We start from the raw sequence: 21,766 nt of genomic DNA, 5'->3' as shown, positions 1-21,766 counted from the left end.
TGCCTTTGCCCGCCGTCAGCACCTGGTCGCTGTCTTTTTCGACATTCGGAAGGCGTACGATACGACATGGCGTCATCACATACTTTCTACCCTTCATGGATGGGGTCTTCGGGGCCCTCTGCCGATCTTTATCCAAAATTTTTTGTCGTATCGTACCTTCCGTGTGCAAGTCGCGGCCTCTCATAGTTCCTCCCGAGTCCAGGAGAACGGGGTACCACAGGGATCTGTCCTCAGTGTCTGCCTGTTTTTAATCGCAATAAACTGGCTCGCTGCAGCGGTGGGAAATTCTGTCTCCGCTTCCCTGTATGCTGACGACTTCTGCCTTTACTACAGCTCTACTGGCATTGCAGCTGTTGAACGTCAGCTACAGGGTGCTATCCACAAGACGCAGTCTTGGGCTGTAGCGCATGGTTTTCAGTTTTCAGCAGCCAAGATTCGAATTATGCATTTCTGCTGGCACCGAACAGTCCATCCTGAGCCGCAGCTTTATCTTGCCGATGAACTCCTTGCTGTGGTGGAGACCCACAGGTTTTTGGGTGTAGTTTTCGATGCCCGGCTGACTTGGCTGCCTCATATTCGGCAGCTTAAACAGGCGTGTTGGCAGCATCTAAATGCTCTGAGATGCTTGAGCCGCACCCGCTGGGGTGCTGACCGATCTACCCTATTACGGCTCTACCAGGCATTAATCCAGTCCCGTCTGGATTATGGGAGCCTGGCTTATGGCTCAGCATCCCCATCTGCGTTACGGGTGCTGGACCCAATCCTCCGCAGCGGGATACGCCTTGCCACTGGTGCTTTCCGTACCAGCCCTGTGGACAGCATACTAGTGGAGGCAGGTGTCCCTCCACTGCGGTTACGGCGCCAACGTTTGCTGGTCGCTTATGCTGCCCATGTTTTCAGCTTGCCCGGGCATCCTAACTATCGGCTCCTATTCCCACAGTCGCACGTCCATCTTCCAGAACGCAGGCCCAGAGCTGAATATACGATCGCGGTCCGCATCCGAGAGCTTCTCTCCGGGCTTGGGGCTTTACCTCTTCCGCCTCCTTGCCGGGCACCTCTGCATACACCCCCATGGTGTGTGCCTCGCCCTCGCCTTCAGCTGGCATTGGCACAGGGCCCGAAGGACTCAGTCCCTCCGGAGGCTTTCCGCCGCCGCTTTCTTTCCATCCTCGCAACATATCAGGGCTCTGGCATTGTTTACACTGACGGTCCGATGGTTGCTGGTCGTGTCGGTTATGCGCTAACTCTAGGGGACCATTCCAAACAACGTTCCTTGCCGGCTGGCTGCAGCGTTTACAGTGCTGAGCTGGTCGCCATCTTTCGTGCTCTAGAGTATATCCGCTCGTGCCCAGGTGAGTCCTTCATTATCTGTAGCGATTCCCTGAGCGGTTTACGAGCTCTCGACCAGTGTTTCCCACGTTCCCGTCTGGTGATGGTTATCCAGGAGTCCCTGCATACTCTTGCCTGTTGCGGCCGCTCTGTGGTCTTCGTGTGGACCCCGGGCCATGTTGGGATACCCGGCAATGAGAATGTTGACCGCCTGGCGAAAGAGGCCACCAGTACACCATCTCTAGACATTGGCCTCCCGGAGACAGGTTTGCGAGCATTCCTATGCAGCAAAATTCTAGACCTTTGGGACACTGAATGGCGCGCCCTGCCTTCACGAAACAAACTTCGGGCTATCAAGGAGGCTACCGGTGTGTGGCACTCCTCCTTGCGGGTCTCTCGCAAGGAGTCTGTTGTCCTCTGCCGGCTGCGCATTGCGCACACATGGATGACGCACGGCCACCTATTGCAACATGAGGACCCACCTTTATGTCACTGCGGCTCCGTTTTCACAGTGGTCCACATCAGTCGTTCGCACTGCCTGCCTTGCTCCCTGCCCTTTTAACGGATGACTCTGCTATGGCTGACTTAGTTTTACGTTTTATTCGGGCAGGGGTTTTTTATCATTTAATCTGAGTGTTTCTGTTTTATTTTATTGTTTTCTGTTGATTCTGGCCTTTGGCCTACGATTTTAAACTGATTTTTTAATGTGTTTCTAAGTGGTTGGCTTTTCCTTTTTTATTTCTATGGTCGGCCAACCACCGTCGCACGCTGTGTGATTTTAGTTCATTTTGTCTGGTCTTTGTCTAAGGTTCTCTTGTTCTGTGTCGTCTGTGTTCTATTCTGTTAATCGTTTTTATTCTCTGTGGGTGTTTTTAGTATTTGGAAAAAGGGACCGATGACCGTAGCAGTCTGGTCCCTTTACTCCCACAAACCAACCAACCCTTGATGGTGGGGTCATTTCCCTCCCTGTTTCTCCTGCACCACCTACTTCTGGAGTAACATCCCCGCCGCCCCCCCCCCCCCCCCCCAACCATCGAGGACATCCGTCCCCACTTCTGAGCCAGAGAAACTTAAGTCTTCTTCGGCTTCTCTTGCTAGAAGGGGTCCCTTGGGTCACTCCCTTCCCAGGTTTCTTCTAGTGGGAAAGGCGACACGTGCCAGTGGCTGAAGATCCCAAAAGCAGCTGGTCGTAGGGCTTCACGCTCATCCTCAGTCCCAGATACTGAGCCAGTGAAGTCCTCTCAGCCAGAGAAATCCAAGGAGCAGCGAGAGAAATCCAAAAAGAAAACCCCTAAGACCAAGGAAATTGCGGTGGCACCCACACCACCGCTACCTACAAGCTCTGCGGCTGAGGATGGGGTGGAGATTTTGGCATCTGCTGAGTACCTGGATCTCGCCAGACCCTCAGACACAATGGATATAGACTGTTCAGGCAATAAATCGGTGGCAGCAGGTGACTCTGAGGTGTAAACTGCCTCATTGAATGTTCCATGCCTTCCCAGTCTCACGATGTCATCCTCCTGAGGAATTGCGGTGGTTTTTTCCACCACCTGGCTGAGCTATGGCAACTGTTAAGCTTTACACCTGCCATCTGCATTACCCTCCAGAAAATCTGATTCCCAGCAATGCGAACCCCTGCCCTCCATGGCTATAAGGGATATTACAGGAACCCTAGCGACTATAATCTAGTGTCAGGTGAAGTTTGCGTTTATGTCCTAAACTGGGTCTGTAGTGAACATGTGCCCCTTCAAACCCCTCTTGATGCTGTGGCTGTCAGAATAAGGGCGACACAGGAAATAATTGTCTGCAATGTATATCTTCCTCCAGATTGTGCAATATCCCTGATTCTATTAGCTGCACTGTTTGATCAACTGCCTAAACCTTTCCTACTTCTGGGAGATTTTAATTCACATTACCCCTTGTGCGGTGGTACCATGCTTACTGGCCGAAGTAGAGATGTCGAAACTTTACTGTCGCAATTCGACATCTGCCTCTTAAATACTTGGGCTGCCACACATTTCAGTGTGGCTCATGGTAGTTACTCAGCCACTGATTTTTCAATTTGCAGCCCAGGACTTCTCCCATCTATCCACTGGAGAGCACATGACGACCTGTGTTGTAGTGACGACTTCCCTATCTTCCTGTCACTGCCCCAGCGTCAGGACCACGGACACCTGCCCAAATGGGCTTCAAACAAGGCTGACTGGGAAACTTTCACCTCTGCTGTCACTGTTGAGTTTCCCCCACAAGGTAAAATCAATCTGATAGTTGAGCAGGTGACTACAACAATTTTGTTTCTGCGGTAGAAAACACGGTCGCTCGCTCTTTAGGGTGCCCGATGTGTAAGGCAGTCCCTTGATGGTTGCCAGAAGTCGCTGAAGCAATTAAGGAGTCTCGATGAGTCATACAGCGTCATAAGTGGCATCCTTCCCTGGAGCACCTCAAAGCCTTTAAACGACTCCATGCCTGCATTCGTAAAATTATCAAACGACAGAAGTAGGAGTGTTGGGAGAGTTACAGCTTGAGCACTGGATGCCATACGTCACCTTCCCAAGTCTGGGCAAAGATCAAACGTGTTTTCGGGTACCAGACCCCAACAGGTGTTCCCGGTGTTACCATAAATGGCATGTTATCTACCGATGCACACACAATTGCCGAGCACTTTGCTTGAGCCTCTGCATCAGAGAATTAACAGCCTTTCGCACACTCAAATATCCTCTCATTCACTACACACTGCAGTGAATCCTATAATGCCACATTTACAGAGTGGGAGCCTCTCATTCACTACACACTGCAGTGAATCCTTTAATGCCACATTTACAGAGTGGGAGCCTCTCAGTGCCCCTGCACATTGCCCTGACACAGCTTCTGGGCCTGACCGCATGCACAGCCAGATGATAAACCTCTCACATCTGACTACAAGTGACATCATCTCGTCAACTTCAACCGGATCTGGTGAGGTGGCGTCTTTCCATCCCAATGGTGGGAGAGCACCATCATTCCGGTGCTCAATCCCGGTAAAAACCCGCTTGATGTATATAGCTATCAGCCCATCAGCCTCACCAATGTTCTTTCTAAGTTGCTGGAATGTATGGTATGTCGGCAGTTGGGTAGGGTCCTGGAGTCACATGGCTTGCTGGCTCCATGTCAGGGCGGCTTCCACCAGGGTCGCTCTACCGCTAATAATCTTGTGTCCATCAAGTCTGCCATCCAAACAGCCTTTTCCAGATGGCAACACCTGATTGCCGCCTTTTTTGACTTAACTAAAGCATACGACACGACTTGGCGACATCATATCCTTGCCACATTGTATGAGTGGAGTCTCCGGGGACCACTCCCGATTTGTATCCAAAACTTCCTGTTGCTCCGTACTTTCCACGTCCATGTTGGTAACTCCAATAGTTCTATCCATATCCAGGAGAATGGAGTCCCACAGGGCTCTGTATTGAGTGTGTGTCTATTTTTAGTGGTCATTAACGGTCTAGCAGCAGCTGTCGGGCCTTCCGTCTCACCTTCTCTGTATGCAGATGACTTCTGCTTTTCGTACTGCTGCTCCAGACTGTTGTTGCTGAGCGGTGCCTCCAGGGAGCCATCCATAAGGCACAGTCATGGGCTGAAGCCCATGGCTTCCAGTTTTCAGCCGCAAAGTCATGTGTCCTGCACTTCTGTTGGTGTCGTACCAATCATCAGGAACCTGCACTTTACCTTAATGATGATCCACTCACTGTAGTGGAGACATATATCAATTCCTAGGACTGGTTTTCGATGCTCAATTGACTTGGCTCCCTCATCTTTGGCAGCTTAAGCAGAAGTGGTGGCAGCACCTCAATTCCCTCCATTGCCTGAGCAACACCAATTGGGATGCAGATCACTGTACGCTGCTGCAGCTCTACAGAGCCCTTGTCCAATCCCGAATTGACTATGGAAGTGTGGTTTATGGTTCGGCATTGCCTTCAGCAGCACATTTACTCAACCCTGTGCACCACTATGGGGTTCAATTAGCGACAGGAGCTTTTAGGACGAGTCCGGTTGTCTGTAGAATCAGTGAGGAAAGATATACATGGAAAATACTGATAAGGAGAAGGATGGTAGGACATTTGTTAACACATCAGTGAATAACTGACATGGTACTAGAGGGAGCTGTAGAGGTTACAAACTCTAGAGGAACACAGAGATCAGATTGGCATACATCCAGAAAATAGTTGAAGACATAGGCTGCAAGTGCTATTCTGAGATGAAGAGTTTGGCACAGAGAGGAATTGGTGGTGGACCGCATCAAACAAGTCGTAGGACTGATAAAAAAAGTCTATCACAAATATTGTCACTGCAGCTCAATGTGAGAAATAAATTTAGCAAAAAATAAATAAATTTAGCAACTTGTAAAATCAGGGAGTATAGCAATGTTAATCCATCTTTTGAACTTCAAGTTTAAAAAGACCAGATATAATTTGATGTCTTATATACAGATGTGTTTGTGGGTCATTTCTGGTGATGGCCGAGATCATTATCTAGTTTTCAAGCATTACACGAAATCAAATAAATTCTGATTAGTGAGATGGCTGGAGAACAACAGGCGGATGCCATTTGGAGGGACTTTCAAAATGGAAATGATAAGTTTGACAATGTGACAGTCATCTAAGCATTAAAATTCTTGTCACTCAAGACAGAAATCATATATGCTTTGCAAATTCTGTGCAGCGTTCATATTTTGAGCATTCAGCCATGGAATTAGTCCAATACATTGCTATTTAATTAGCACAAGAATGTGATGCTTACATACAGGCTACTTTACATCCTAAATAAAACAAAAGCTAGTGATACAAAGTGTTGCAAAAACAGTTTTCCTGGATTTGCCATATCAGACCACCATAGTATTAATTTTCCAACCTCAGACAGCTCTCAAAAATACTGTGTGTTTCATAACTGTAGATTGGGAATCATTCCAGATCATACCAGAAGTGATTATGAAAACCTGTAAGACAAGTAAACAAGTCCAGTACCATTTGATTAGCAGCTCACTTTTCTAAAGGAATTGAGATTACAATAAATATAGCTGAAGAGAGTGAGAATATTATTGTGGAAAAAATTTATGTTGCCAAAAACTTTTCAGTCAGGAAATTTTTGACTAGGCATTTTTAAGTCTTGAAACCACACAGTTAAAATAAGTGGTGGGCACTAGTCAAAATTGTTCAGTCTGGAAAAGTATTGTTTCTGTGCCTTATGTTCATGGCATTGTTGCAATATATCTTTTTGAAAAGAGGAATCGATAGCAACAAAGTACGCACACACTGATAAATTCATTGACCATTTGTGTAATTGTCACTTGTCTCTTAACTGGAAATTTGTAACACTCATGAATTAATACCATAAATTGCTCTTGATGAATCTGTAGGGAATTAAAAATTCCTCTGTGTGTCTATTGCTTAGCTGCAGAGCTAGCTTACTATTTATTTATTTATCTTTATTCATCCAAGGATCATCTCACAATGATATAGGACTTGTCAAAGTAATACAGTGCAAGTCAGTAGTTTAAAATACACAACAGACAGCATATATAACATACTTTATGAGAATAGGACAGGTAGTCTATGAGGATAGGTCAGGTGATTGGCCGTGGCCTTCATTAAGGAACCATCCTAGTGTTTGCCTTACTGAGCTAGAAAATCCAAATCGGGATGGCTGGACAGAGCAACTCCATTCTCTGGAATATGAGGTCAGTCTCCTAACAGATGCACTCATTTGCCAAGCCTATCGGCAACTGAATGCTTCTGCTTTTCAGTGAGCAGTCACCTCTAATCCAAAAGTATTTATAGTTTACCAGAACTTTTCTACCACATTTCCTAGGCAAGTGTAATCCCAAATTTATTCTTGTTCCATTATTTTGTGTAGAACTATTAGTGAAGTATGTAATAATGTTTTCCCTGGTGTGCACCACGGGTTGCTAGATGTACTTGTAATCACTTGGTGCAGTAAGAATGCCTTTTTTAAGTAGCTCTTTACAATGCGCCTGACTACTATTTCCAGTTATTATTCTTATGACTCTTTTCTGCAGTTAAGACTGTGTCTCTGTTGTGTGCCTTCAATCACCAGAAAAGAATTCTGTCAAGAAAGTCATACGCATGTTATGCTCTTAGACTGTTAACACGTTTGTAACAGCCAATATCTTGTGAGGTACTATGCCTACATATACTCAATTTTTAGCTACAATATTGTGAAAAGGACTGATCACTGCTTACCATATAGAGGAGACATTGAATGACAAACAGGAACAATGAAAAGACTTCTGTACATATTAGCTTTCAGCCAAAACTGAAGGAGAAAACACACACCCATTCACACAAGCACAAATCACACACATGTGATGGCTGTCTCTGGTGACTGAGTGTCTGGCCATAGTGGGCAGAGGCATTGCTCATGTGTGTGTGATTTGTGAATGTGTGTTTCCATGTTTCCACTTTAGAAGAAGGCCTTTTGGCCCAAAGCTAAATCATATAGCAGCCTTTTCATTGTGCCCGCCTGTGACTAAACATCTCATCTACATAGTGCGTAGCAGCCTGCCCTTTTCACAACATTGTAGCTAAAAACTGAGTGTACATAGGCATAGTACATCACCACAAGACATTGGCTGTTGTGAACTGATGCTAACATCCTAAGAGCATAACATGCAGATGACATTCTTTTTGCCAGTATCTTTGTGTTCATTCCATGGCAGCTGACAATCAATATTCATCCTTAAAAACTTTGTGTTGATTACAAAATCTGTGGATTTATCACCTATGCTTCATTGACAGAGTTAATTCTCCTCTTTATGCTGAAATGCGCAATGTTTGTTTTCTTTATGTTCAACATTAACTTATTAGGTACTGCCTAATCATAGACATATGTGTTGATTTAATTTGGTTTTGCTTTCATCTCTGATAATGATTTTGCTGTCATTAGAAAAGCGAACTTTTTCTCCCTGTCTTACACTGTCTGGAAAGTCATTGATAAACCTACATTACGAACAGAATTTGACTCACTACACTACCCTGAGGAATACCTACATTTATATGTTTGTCTAACAGTTGTTTTAGTAAAAATTCATCATCAACACTGATTGATCAATCATATGAGAGTTAAATAATTTTCTGACAGAATGTGATGCTCAGTAGTTGCGTGTAGAAATTATACAATAAAATGAGTAACGTAAAAGCTCACCTTATAGCAGAAACTCTGGAGTGGCAGTCACAGGTTTGGAGCAATGTAATTGTTTGTTTTTTTGTGTGCTTTGAAAAAGAGTGCAAGACGATAAGCTGAGCTACTACATTCCAGTTCTTATTTCTCAATAAACATACACAGATTTTGCTGCTAGGGACATACTGAAATGTTCATTACTGACATCAGTTGGACCCTATCTCAGCATCTGCTATTCCCCTTTGTGAAATTTTTTTATTCTAGAGGGAAGGAGGGCATGAATAAGGACTAAGTTAATGTCCATTTGATGACAAAATTATTATAGACAAACATCTAATTCAGCTAGATAAGACCAGGAAAGGACATTAGTGCACTCTTGGCAAAACATTTACATGAAGTGATTTACCTAAATCACAAAGACAAGGACAATTTAATAACCAATCTTTGAATACAAGTGTTGTTGCTAACTAAAATTATTGTATTATCACATGCAGAATAATAATCAACACCGATTTATAAGCAGTCTAGATTTTGCAGCCATTTCAGTAAGTTGGGGTACTTGGTTTTAGGAGAGATGGGAAAAGTACAGTATCATTCAGTGATATGCATTTGCTTTGGAACGATGAAATGCGTGATGAGATAAAAGCCATATTGGATGCAGTTTATGGTGGCCTTTCCCCATCAGGGACAACAGTTACATAATGGTTCAATGATTTGTAACGTGCTGGAACATGTGAGTTTGCTAAGGAACACTCAGGATGCGAAATGTTGAGGCCATATGTTTATAGAGAAGAAAGACAATTAATGTTTTACATTACCTTTATAAGTTAGTAATGAAAAAATTGTTAGCCCAATACGTGCTGCAAATGCCGATGCTAAACAACACATGTTTGGCTTTCAACTTCAAAACTGTGTTTGGAAAAATTTAAGTATGGTCTGAAGGACTTTTTGCAACTTGTTGGCACTGGTGATGATATCTGCATATATTATTGTTCCCAGGATACCAAGCAACAATCAAAACAATGGGTTGCACCTAGTGAATCTGCCAAAGTGAGGACAATCCCATTGTCCAGAAAAAATTATTGTGATGATTTTTTCGAATATGAAGCAAAAGGAAAAATGACCAAAAGATACAAGACCCCATTTAATGAAGAAGAAAGTGCTATTTTATGAGGGTCGTCCACAAATTAAGTTCCATTTCTATTACTATCCACGGCAGTGCTACGATCACAGTTCTCAGCATGTGCTGCAGTTACTCTGACTGAAGCAGAAGACATGTAGGCTGCTGCCGATGTGTGCTTCGTAGTGCTTCTTTATAATGTCAGCTGTAATTGAAAATGCCACTGAGCGGCGCAATTTCTTAATGATCTCGTAGTAACCATGTGCATTGATTGTTTGGCCTCATGGTAAGAAATCAATCAGCAAAATGTCTTTTCTGTCCCAAAAAATGTTGCACATGACTTTTCAAGGTGTTGAGATTTGTTTAGGCTTAACTTTAGTTGGGGATGAAGTGTGCCTCCATTCCATTAATTGCCGTTGTGCTTCAGGGATGTCTTACAATACCCAAATTTCATCTCCCGTGACTGTCTGAGAAAGAAAACTGTCACCTTCTTCATTGTAGTGTGTCAAAAACTGAAGTGCACTGCCCATCTGTTGTTTTTTGTGTTGTTCAGTAAGAATTTTGGGTACCCAACGTGAGCAAAACGTCCCTGAAACAAATTCAAGGTAACCTTTCCTGTCCTTATCGTCTAAGGAGAAGAAGGACACTCCGGTGGCCACCACGCCACTGGACTCTTGGACTCTGCACGTACTCCTTCTGCGTCCAAGGTGGAGATCCTAGTGGCTCCTGAGGCACCATATTTCCGCAGGCAATGTGCCACAGAACCTATGTCAGTGACCGAGCGAGATGGTACAGTGGTTAGCACACTGGACTTGCAATTGGGAGGACGACGGTTCGAACCCGCATCCGGCCGTCCTGATTTAGGTTTTCCATTATTTCCCTAAATCACTTCAGGCAAATGCCAGGATGGTTCCGTTGAAAGGTCACAGCTGACTTCCTTCCCTACCCTTCCCTAACCCAATGAGACCGATGACCTCGCTGTTCGATCCCCTCCCCAAAATCAACCAACCAACCTACCTACCTATGTCAGTAGATCCCCTGATGTCTCAACTGGTGGCAGCACATGACCCTGGGTCATAACCTGCCTCCCTCCTCTACCCAAACCCATCCAGCCACTTCATGCCTCCACAGTATTCAGACAGTGTTATCTTCCAGTGGAATTGTACCGGATTTTTCCACTGCCTGGTTGAGCTACAGCAGCTTTTAAGCACTTTCCCTGCATTCTCTATTGCCTTCCAGGAAACGTGGTTTCCAGCAACTTTGATGACCCATTCCACGTGGGAAAAATATATCTAAAAACAAAGATGATGTGACTTACCAAACAAAAGCGCTGGCAGGTCGATAGACATACACACAAAACTCAAGCTTTCGCGACAAACTGTTGCCTCATCAGAAAAGAGGGAAGGAGAGGGAAAGACGAAAGGATGTGGGTTTTAAGGGAGAGGGTAAGGAGTCATTCCAATCCCGGGAGCGGAAAGACTTACCTTAGGGGGAAAAAAGGACGGGTATACACTCGCGCACACACACATATCCATCCACACATATACAGACACAAGCAGACATATTTGTGTCTGTATATGTGTGGATGGATATGTGTGTGTGTGCGAGTGTATACCCGTCCTTTTTTCCCCCTAAGGTAAGTCTTTCCGCTCCCGGGATTGGAATGACTCCTTACCCTCTCCCTTAAAACCCACATCCTTTTGTCTTTCCCTCTCCTTCCCTCTTTCCTGATGAGGCAACAGTTTGTTGCTATATATAGTGACCTTATGCCTCTTGATACACCTTCGTATGCTGTGGCTGTTTAGGTAAGGGTACATCAGGATTTTACCATCTGTAATGTTTATCTCTCTCCCAGTGATGTATCCCAGGATGTACTGTCTGCATTACTCTCTCAGCTCCCCCCGCATTTCTTAGTCTTGGGCAACTTCAACTCCCATAATCCTTTATGGTGTGGGACAGTGATCACTGGCCGTGGTAAAGACGTCAAAACTTTACTGGCACAGCTTGACCTTTGCCTCTTGAACTCTGGTGCACCCATACACTACAATGTGCCACAGAGAACTCATTCAGCCATAGATCTTTCCATTTGCAGCCCTGGTCTTCTATCATCTATCCACTGGAGAGTCCACGATGACCTGTGTTGTATCAACCACTTCCTGATTTTTCTCTCAGCATTGCTCCACTGGACACCCACCCAAATGGATTCTCCATAATGCTGACTGGAGTGGGTTCACCTTTGCTGTCATCCTTAGCTCCCCATTGTAAGGCATTATCAATGCAGCTGCTCTCCATCACAGGTATGGGCAAAGGTCACACACATGTACAGCTTACAATCCCTGCAGGAGTACAAAGTATTTCTTTAGTTGGTGCTGTTTATACTGGCCCAGATGCTGTCGCTGAATATTTTGCCGAGCATTATACTTGCGCATCTGCATCTGAGAACTACCACCCCATCTTTCATCTCATAAAGCAGCAGGTATATCAAATGCACTTATCTTTTACTACCCGCCACCTGGAGCAATATAATGCTCCATTCAATGAATAGGAATTCTCCAGCGCCCTAGCCCACTGCCCTGATGCGGTCCCTGCCACATTGCATCTACAGCCAAATGCTGAAACAAATGCTTTATTCAGATCTGGAACAAGGATGTGTTCCCATCTCAGTGGCAAGAAAGCATGATAGTTCTGGTACTGAAACCGTGTAAGAACCCCCTAGAGATGGACAGTTATTGCCCAATCAGCCTTACCAACACTCTCTTTAAGTTGATTGAACAGAGGATGAGCTAGTGGCTGCATTGGCTCCTTGAATCTCAGGGCCTTTTGGCTGCATCTCAGGGCATTTTTCACAAACGCCTCTCTGCTGCTGATAATTTGGTTCACATGGAGTCCACCATCCAGATGACCTTTGCACGTTGTCAGCACCTCATTGCTGTCTTCAACCTACAGGAGGTATACAGCACAACATGGCATTACCACATCCTTACTACATTACATGAGCGGGGTCTCCAGGGTCCACTCCCGATTTTTGTCAACAACTTCTTGTTGCACTGTAGGTTATGGGTTCAAGTGGATGCTTCACTCAGTATTCCCCATATTTAAGGGAATGGGGTCCCTCAGGACTCTGTACTGAGTGCCCCTCTCTTTCTGGTGGGCGTCCATGGTCTAGCGATGGCTGTGGATCCTTCAGTATTGCCTCCTTATATGCTGGTGATTTTTGCTTTTATTATTGCTCCTCTAATATGGGTGTTGCTGACTGTCACCTACAGAGCACTGTACGAAAGGCACAGTCATGGGCTCTCACCCATGGCTTTCGGTTTTCAGCTGCCAAGACTCATGTCGTGCAATTTTTCACTGTTGTACTGGCCACCCACACCCAGAGCTTTACCTAGATGATCAATATTACTTCTTGTAGTTCAGATGTACCAATTTTTGGAACTGGTCTTAGATTTCTGGCTGACGTGGCTTCCCCACCTTTGCCAACCTATGTGCAAGTGCTGGCAACATCTCAATACACTTAACTGCCTCAGTAACACTAGCTGGGATGTTGATTTACAAAGCCGGGTTTTGTCCCTTCTTACTTATGGGAGTCTTGCATATGGTTCAGCATCACCCTCAGCATTGTGGATACTGGACCCGATTCATCATTGTGGTGTCCAACTTGGGACAGGAACCTTCTGAACTAGCCCTGTGAACAGCCTACTAGTTGAGGCTGTGGTCCCTCCATTACCTATCAGATGCCAACAACAGCTGCTGAATTACACTATACACACTTGTAGCTACCCTGAACATCCCAACTTCCGTGTTCTTTTCCCTGGAAGGGAGCTCCACCTCGTACAACAACAACCCAGAACTGGGTTTGAAATTGCTGCACACCTCCAGTGTCTCTGTTTGGAACTACAACTTCTTCCACTGTCATGTCTGGTCAGGAAGAAATCACATCTGCTCCCAAGGCTTGTGCCCCGACCTCAGATTTGTCTCAAAGTTCCCTCTGGTCCAAAAGATTCCAGTGACCCCACGATTTTTCACCACCAATTCTTTGCTGTCCTTCAGACGTATACAGGTTTTGAAGTGGTATTGGTCGATTGCCCAACAGTCGATGGACGAACAGGCTTTCCATACACACATGCACAGTGCAGTTAGCTCCACTCTCTGCCAAACTGCTGCAGTATCTTCACTGCTGAATTGATGGCATTAAACTAGCCCTTATCCATGTTCATTCTTGCACTGGCAACAGTATCCTAATCTGTAGTGACTGCCTTAACAGCCTTCAGGCTATAGACGAGTGCTACCCTCCTCACCCACTGGTTACGGCTATCCAGGATCTTGTCTCTGACGTCCATCAATCTGGATGACCAGTTGATTTTGTTTGGACTTCCGGTCATATTGGGATTTTGGTAAATGAATGAGCTGACTGGTTGGCCAAGCTGATCACCAGGATACCGACTTTGGAAATGGGGTCCCGGAACCAGACCTTCAATCTTTTATACATCATCGATTGCTAAAAGTCTGGAGCCTACAATTGTCTGCACTGATCTCCCCAAACAAACCGAGAACAATTAAGGACACCATGACTATGTGGTAGTCTTACTTGCATGCTTCTCCCAAGGAATCCACTGTCCTTTATCAACTATGCATTGGCCACACTTGGCTGACCCATGGCCACATTCTCCAATGTGAGGATCCCCCTCACTGCCAATGTGGAGCCTGCCTGATGATAGCCTGTTTACTCGTCAACTGCCCTATTTTTTCTGCTGTGAGATGACATCTTAATCTTCCTGACACAGTATGTCTGGTACTAGCAGACAAAGCCAAAGCAGCAGACCTTATGTTATGTTTTGCCCGCGAAGGTGATTTATATACATCCCTGTAATGTCTGGCTGGGTTGGGGATTTTCTCTGCCTGGGGACTGGGTGTTTGTGTTGTCCTTATCATGTCATCATCATCTTCTTCTTCATCATCATTTGTGACAGTGTCTAGATTGGATTGTGAAAAAAATGGACTGTGTAAGAATTGGGACTTCATACGGGCACTGATGACTGTGCAGTTGAGCACCCCACAAACCAATAATCATCATCATCATCATCATCATCCCTGTAATGTAGGGCTTTTTGGCCTCATTGACTGCCTGAGGGGTTGGTGGGGCTCCCCTCTTCTGATCCTCTCCCATCGTTGCCCCTGCCATTGCCCCCCTGTCCCAGAGTCTCTTGGCGGCCCTTGCTCTGTGGTCCGGACTCTACCCTTTACACCTTTTTATTTCCTTTATTCTTTTTTATTTCTCAGTTTTAATGTCTTGTCATGAATGATCTTTTAGCCATTTGCCTATGCTGTCTTTTTCTGGGCTTTTATCTCTGTTTTTTTTATTGTGTTGGTTACATTTAGGCTTTCCAGGATTTGCCTTTCCCCTCCTCCCTTTGATGACCACTGCTGGTTCGCAACTTTATGGATGAATGGACTGATAACCTAGCAGTTTAGTCCTTTCACTCCGAACCAACCAATCAACCAACCAACTGAAATAAAGCATGGGCTATATCAAATTGCAAAGATAGCCTAAGATGTAGTCTATCAAATCAGTATAGAATTTTAATACTTTTCTGGAAGCACCAGGGAACCATAATACTTCCTTTTTTTATACCCACATCCAAACCTGAGATCACTAACTTGTGTTGATATAATGGTGCTATTTCAGTTGGCTCGTGAGCGAATGGATACAGCATCCCTGAGGTAGCTGTGAAGTGGGGATTTTCCCATGTGACCATTTCACAGGTGTACTGTGAATATCAGGAATCCAGTAAAACATCAAATCTCCAACATCGCTGGGACTGGAAAAGGATCCTGCAAGAACGGGACCAGCTATGACTGAAGAAAGTGTTCAGTGTGACAGAAGTGCAACCCTTCCACAAATTTCTCCATATTTCAATGCTGGGCCATCAGCAAGTGTCAGCATGCAAACCCTTCAATGAAACATCATCGATACGGGCTTTCAGAGCTGAAGGCCCACTCATGTACCCTTCATGGGCCCATCAATACAGACGCTGGACTGTTGATGACAAAATATGTTACGTGGTCAGACGAGTGTCATTTCAAATTCTATCAAGCATATGGATGTGTATGGGTATGGAGACAACCTCATGAATCCATGGACTCTGCATGTCAGCAGGGGACTGTTCAAGCTGGTGGAGGTTCTGTAACAGTGTAGGGTGTGTGTAGTTAGAGTGATACGGGACCACTGATACGTCTGATAGGTGACTTGTACATTAGCATCTTGTCTGATCACCTGCATTCATTCATGTCCATTGTGCATTCTGATGGATTTGGGCAATTCCAGCAGGACAGTGCAACACCCTATAAGTCCACAATTGTTACAGAGTGGCTCCAGGAACACTCTTCTGAGTTTAAACACTTCTGCTGGCCACCAACCTCCCCAGACGTGAACATTATTGAGCATATCTGGGAAACCTTGCAACATACTGTTCAGAAGAGATCTCCACTCCCTCGTACTCTTACGGATTTATGGACAGCCCTGCAGGATTCATGGTGTCGATTCCCTCCAACACTGCTTCAGACTTTAATCGAGTCCATGCTACATCATGTTGTGGCACTTCTGCATGCTCATGGGGGCTCTACACAATATTAGGGAGGTGTACCAGTTTCTTTGGCTCTTCAGTGTACTTTAGATTAAATGAACAATAACAGTACTGCTTGTAATGAAGTTTTAGTTCTCAATTGTAGTTAGTCATGAAAATTGAATTCTCTCATCCTGGGATACAAAACATTGATTCAAATTACTAACCACTTTTGTATTAGTTTATTCTTGCCAGTGTTAACAGGAACCTAGTATGTTGTATCTAGAAGGAATTAAATTTATCATCTTCAGTGACTACTTCATTGATGTCTTCTCACAGCTAGTCTTGTAAACTTTGTCCAAACATTTTGATAAAGTCATCATTCATGATTATCTTAGCACTACTTTTATTTTATTTATCTATGCCTCTTGTGGCTCAGTGGCCAAGTGTCACGCTACAGGTTCAAAGGTCCAGGGTTCAATCTCAGTCAGTGCCAAGGATTTTTTTATCACTTCATTCACCTCTAGCAATAATTTGTTTAAAGTCTGCATTAAAATGTAGGTCCCTTATGGCAGGGTTAGTTCAGAGGTTGAAGGAACACTATGCTTACACCCATTTTCTGCAAGCCACGTCATCCTGCTTCCTCCAATAGGACTGTGCTTAGTATAGCACAGTAGTGTTCAAACCAATCTTCTGGTTGATGATGACTTTATATTTTATCTAAATCTATTTGAACAGGACATTTTACCATAATGGTTATAACACACTGTTTCATTCGGTATCAAGTTCATTGAATATTAATGGATCTAAAAATAGTTAGACCGTGACTGTTTCATTATATTCTTTGTCATTGTTAGGAAGACAACCATGAAGAAGCAGATAGCATTAAACATTAAAAAGTTACAGTAATTACTCAGATACATTGCCAATGAAATTATTTCCATAAATTCTTACAAGTACCATCTAAAACTGTGTGATGAGATGTAAAACATTCTGAAGTAGTGGCCTGTACAATGTTGTTAATTTAACATTTTTCTTTGTGATCACTAATAAATACTTAATTTTAGTATTTTATCCATCCTCAGCAACTGTAGTCATATATAACGAAATAATAAACAACCAACTGTATAAAAGAAATTTAATTTCTTTATTGGTTTCGGGCTCTTAATGGCCTTCTTCAGAAGGTTATACCTATGGCATTATTTGCGAGTGTCAGCAATAAGAGGCATGCAGCAAAATGTCATGATCATATGGACTACAAGACAATGACGTTTTGTTATATGCCACTTATTGTTGATACTCACAAATAATGTGATAGATATAACCTTCTGAAGAAGGGCACTAAGTGCCCAAAACCAGTAAAGAATTTAAATTTGTTTTATGCAACTGTTTGCTTATCATTTTGTTATGTACATAATTTTTGGTTAAATAAACAATTACATGATTATTATAGGGCGAAAAACATTTCTGTTATAGTCAAAAGCTAGATTCAAAGAGTTCTCTCTTGAATTAGAGAGATGAGTATGGTTGATATGTTGAGGTTCTTTATTGGTGTCAGCTAGTAATTGTGTCCTTGTCAGGAAACTGCACTATAGCATTTCAGTATGACATTCTGTGGTGTCACCGCCAGACACCACACTTGTTAGGTGGTAGCCTTTAAATCAGCCACGGTCCGTTAGTATATGCCGGATCCGCGTGTCGCCACTATCAGTGATTGCAGACCGAGCGCCGCCACACGGCAGGTCTAGAGAGACTTCCTAGCACTCGCACCAGTTGTACAACCGACTTTGCTAGCAATGGTTCACTGACAAAATACGCTCTCATTTGCCGAGACGATAGTTTGCATAGCCTTCAGCTACGTCATTTGCTACAACCTAGCAAGGTGCCATGTTCAGTTACTATTGATATTGTGAATAATGTACAGTCAAGAGTGACGTTCACCATTTATGGATTAAAGTTAAGTATTCCACCAGCTACGTCTGTTTTTCTAAATTCTAATTTCCTTGTCCTGTTCCAGACCTCACGCCAGCCTGCGTGAGCTAAAACGCGTGCCTTTCGGCTTCCTCTAATAACACGGTGTTGGCTCTCCTGCCAACCCACAACACATTCATTTAAATATGAGAGCTCCTTAAGATAAATTCATATGAGTGTGGATAGAACTTTACACTCTCATAAAACTTTTAAATAATGCAATCTTCTTCCGAGTTTGTTCTATTTGTCTATTTTTATCTTATCACGACTTATCAGGATACAAGGGCAGATTGATAAGGCTGTGACTTTTACAAGAGATCATGCTCAAATTGCTGGTTTCTTTTTGGCACTGATGTCTCATATCTATTCTGTATCTAACTGGAGAAAGCCCATAACAATTTTTTTCCCATGTGGCCTTCCACATGAAACTGAGCAAATTGTACAGAACAAGAATCAGAGGGAAATTCTTCAACTGTTGTCTTATTTGTGCTCTTGCCTTACTTGACATGTTTGAGGAATCCAAAGATGATGATTTGATGCCTGACAATATAAAATACAAACACCATTACAGAGCCTCCACCAGATTTTTGGAAAATTATTCCTTTGTTATTCAAGATGAAGTACAAGGGCACCACTGGTTAAACAAACATACCACAGTTCATCCATTTGTATTCTATTATAAAGAAGAAGATAAACTAATGAGCCAAAGCTTTTCTGTCATAAGTGACTACCTTAAACACAACACTACAGTAGTGCACATTTTTTAACTAAAATTAACGAACTACATTTAACAGCACCACCCTTCCATAAAAAAACTGATTTACTTTTTGGATGGGGCAGCAAGTCAGTATAAAAACAAAAAAAAATTATTAACATTTACTTTCATAAAAAGATTTTGGGTTTGATGTAGACCTGCACTTCTTCACTTCATGCCATGGGAGGAATGCTTGTGATGGTGTCGGGGGTACAACACAGCGAGCTCTCACAAACGCAAGTCTGCAGCAGACCGATGACAATCGTATCATAACACCTCAAGAAATGATAGAATTCTGTAAAAAAAACATATCAGAGAAATTACCTATGTTTTTGTACAATGTGAGGAAATACAAGAAGTCTATGAAGTGTCTTGAAGGAAAGGTACAACACTTGTCAGAAGATTAAAGGCACTCTATCTTTTCATTGTTTTGCACCCCATTAACACAACTTACTGAAGTGTAAGATCACATCAACTTCACCTGGTAGTGAACTCCATCAGTGTGGAAAACTTGTACAACTGGTTCTTCAAAATAAAGACATAGTGGCTTGTGTTTATGATGAACAGTGGTGGATTGGCGAAGTTGATAATATTGACTGTCAAAACCAAGATGTACATGTTGTATTTTATCACCCTCCAGGACCAAGGACACCTTTCAAAAAAATTGAGAAGGATCAAGTTTGGATGCCACATAAAAATGTAATAAGGATACTGTCTCCCATGGAATTTACAACTGTGATTGGGCGAACTTATAATCTAACACCCAAACTGAGTGAACAAATTTCTCAAATGTTCAGTGAGTGATGTACTAAAAACAAATAACAATAGAACAATATAATGTAATTAGTAGCCTTATTTTCAATAAAAAAGGTAAGTAATCATAGATATGATTAAATTATATACGGTAACTGATATATTTTATTCCATAAGCCTAGATATCACAGATGTTAAAAAACATATTTTTGACTCGTGTTTGTAATTTTTTTCCATAACTTCCAATTGAACCTCAAAGTTGAAATTTATAGTGAAGTTTGATATCATAAAGGTCTATTAACTGTGAAATTTTCAGATTTTTATCTGGTCCAGCAACAAAGATATTGCAGGCCACAAAATGTAAAAATTAAAAAAAAATCCATTTTTTAAAAATAGTTTATTTTTTATGTTTATTCTGCTCACCATTGATACTCTATAAAAAGTAACTATACTATACAGTGTAATAGCAGAAAAAATATTAAAGCTGAGAAATTAATCTTTCTTTGGAAAACTACCGTTCAAAAATTGAGTTTTCCTAATTTCTAGCTGATAACTTTGAACTATTAAAAATATATTAAAGAATACATTCAGTTAAGTGATAATGATGTTAATTTGTAGCCCAGAGTGTGTTGAACTAAATGCATTTTCTATAAAAGGCTTAGAACAATCCACTACTGAATAATTGTAAAAAATGTAGATGCTTGCAAATACAAAAAAACGCATGCGGCACGGAACAATTACGGCCGCCATTTCAAAATAATAAACAATAAACTAAAAAAAAAATATTTATGTGACTACTAAACATTTGAGAATTCACCCAGCAAATATAAAATTTTTCTGAGTTTGTCAAGCAGCCAGTTATTTTTTCCTTGGACCACTTGGTATGGATTGACCCACACCTTTACAGAGGCTGCTGATGGAAGAGTAGATTGAGTTAACATATAGTGATGGAAAAAATGGGCATTCATTCAGTCGAAGAATATGGTGATTAGAGGAGGAGATTCAACTATGCATTATATAATCTATATAACAAACCAGACATTGAAACTTCCTGGTAGCTTAAAACTGTCTGCCAGACCGAGACTCGAACTCGGGGCACACTCCGCTGCAGAATGAAAATCTCATTCTGAAAACCAGACATTGTCAGCTACATTAAGACTACAAGGGCTGGAATGGGCAGGATGTCTACTGAGAGCTAGTGACAGAATGATTATGACAATATTCAGCCCAGTGCCTGAAGAAACCAGAAGAGTAGAAAGACAAAAGCTAAGATAAGACAAAGGTGTCAGAGAAGAATTCAGAACTGGAGGAGTTTGGGACTAAACAGGAAAGAATAATCATCTACAGAAGACCACAGCTTACAAAGGGCTGTCATGAGGGTGGTGGTCACAGAAATTTGCTGTCATCTATTTCTTAGAGCATTATTGAGAGTGTCTAAAAGTAGTAGCTATGTATTGCTTTTTGTTCTGATGAAACACTGTTTTTGCCTCGTAAGGTGATGGAAGTGGAAGAAAAGCTGAGAAAGTATTCTGGAGACTCAGCATCATCACATGGTATGATTCACAACAGTTCTTGTAATTTTGATGTGGCTGTACTAACATGAGAGATGCCAAGTTCACAGGATGATCGGTTGAGGTCGTAACAGAAGAAATAGTGAACAATGTTCAAGATATTATCATGTAAGACTACCAACTAAAAATCTACAACATGGGTTAAATCTTAAACATCTATCTCAAGTGAACAGGTAAATAATATTCTGCACTACTGGTTTGGTATGAGAAAGATGTCAGCAAGGTGGGTGTAGCAAGTGATAGCATCTGACAACAAGCAGAATCATATGACCATTTCACAAGAATGTTTGAACATTCTTAAATGCAATCCAAATTAATTTTTGCAATGCTACATTAAAGTTGATAAAACCTGGTTCTGTTATTTCCAGCCTGACGAAACAACAATCCAATCAGTAGATTTCCTCTGACAAATGTACGTCAAAGAAAGCAAAAGCAGTTTAATCAGTGCAAACAGTTATTGCAATGGTCTTTTGGAATTCTCTAAAGTGTCACATTTATATAGGAATTCTCAAGGTGTAACATCTATATACGA

General features: G+C 42.7%; 1 protein-coding gene across 3 annotated transcripts in view; it reads left to right on the top strand.

Annotated features, from left to right (window-relative positions):
* LOC124723111 (protein seele) overlaps positions 1-21,766 on the top strand; it is a 93,853-nt gene that overhangs the window by 29,913 nt on the left and 42,174 nt on the right. The window contains exon 1 of one of the 3 annotated variants that reach the window (XM_047248294.1): positions 19,577-19,706. The exons of the other annotated variants lie outside the window; for them this stretch is intronic. The gene's annotated coding sequence lies outside the window, so the exon portion shown is untranslated. Of the gene's footprint in view, positions 1-19,576; positions 19,707-21,766 lie in introns of those variants that run through there. 3 annotated transcript variants of the gene reach the window in all.

The sequence above is a fragment of the Schistocerca piceifrons genome, chromosome X (genome assembly GCF_021461385.2).
Source record: "Schistocerca piceifrons isolate TAMUIC-IGC-003096 chromosome X, iqSchPice1.1, whole genome shotgun sequence".
NCBI lineage: Eukaryota > Metazoa > Arthropoda > Insecta > Orthoptera > Acrididae > Schistocerca > Schistocerca piceifrons.
This window is presented reverse-complemented; position numbering and strand designations above follow the sequence as displayed.